Below are 1,557 nucleotides of genomic sequence, written 5' to 3' on the forward strand. Positions count from 1 at the left end.
AAATCTTACTTTTATAAAAGATCTATCTCCTATTTATGTATAATATAGAATTTTATGTATAATATAGAATTTATTTTTCAATAAATAATAAAAACCGACATTAAATAATCGTTAAATGGAAAAAGCTTCACTTAACTTAAAATATCATCACAAACAAATCAGAACAATAAAGTTACATCCGACAATACATAACATATAAACAGGATAATTGAGAACTATTTTAATACAACTAATATCAGCACCTCTGTACATCCTAAACCTAATTAATATAATTTTAATAGATTCATCGGTCAGAGTGAAATAGAAACAGTTTTAGATATTTATAAATTGATAGTTATGCCTTTTTGTCCCTTTCTATCGTAACGAGATCGTTTCTGCAAAACTATGCCGAAACATTTTTATAATCTCGCGAGATAGATTATAATCTAACATTATTTATATTTTTATGGAGATATATTATTATACATACAAGCCAACGACAGTCCTTCAAAACGTGGTGTATTTTCTGAAGTTTTATGTATATTGTATGTAGTTTTTCCAGTCATAGAACTCAAAACAATCGCCTCCTCATATTATGTATATCACTTGTTGTTGTATCAAAATATTCAGTAATATTAATCATTATAAAATAAACCAGTACTCCTAGAGCTCTGGTTCACATAAAATTAATAGTAAATTTGTATACGATTAAAGCGGTCTAACGCTTTGTCTAAATACTCAAATAGTGTTTTTTGATGGATGTTTGGTCTTAATATTTATAAAAGCTATTAATAAAATAAATATATAATAATAAAAATGTGTAAATTTAAGTAACTTATCCTGATTTCATTCATAAAAATAAAAGTGGCTTTAGTTCATTTTTTAAATCAAAAGTCTCTTATAATTAGTTTGTTAGTTGTGGCTAAAATTAAAAGGCGTCAAAATCGAACTGCAACCTTCACATAGCCAAGTTCCCTGTTCATTGTTGAGCTATTAAGGCGTCGTTGTTCCTATTAACTTGACTTAACCTCTCAATCATACTTTATAAATAGAAAACAATTACCTGTTATGAAAAACGATTACACGAATAATAAGTACTAGGAAATAAGTTAATATTAGAAGTACATTTTGGTCTCTTTGATAGTGTGTTATCTATTATGATTCAAATTTTTTTAGGGCTTGTCAAAATACTCAAATAGTTTTGATGTTTGTCTGTGTATTTATAAATGCTAACATTTCAGTTACAAGGAATTTTTCTTTAATGCGTAATTTGGCTCATAAAATTGGTCGCGTCTATAAATTCGGCCTGGTAGCTCAACCGGAGTGTTATCATAAAAAAAAAATCTGTAGTGATTTTATAATTATATTAGATAAGAAATAACTCATTAGTGAAAGTGGCTTATTTGTGTGCTGTAATCATGAATAGTCTAATAATACAATTAAATAAGCCAAAAGAAGCAATATTCCTTATAATCTAAGATAAATATTTTTTGTATCATCTTAATACTTTTTGGCATACATTTTTTTTTTCTTATTTAATTTTGGGACTTTTTTCCAACACAGGTTAGTCAGTCTCAT

The sequence above is a fragment of the Vanessa atalanta genome, chromosome 18 (genome assembly GCF_905147765.1).
Source record: "Vanessa atalanta chromosome 18, ilVanAtal1.2, whole genome shotgun sequence".
Classification (NCBI taxonomy): domain Eukaryota; kingdom Metazoa; phylum Arthropoda; class Insecta; order Lepidoptera; family Nymphalidae; genus Vanessa; species Vanessa atalanta.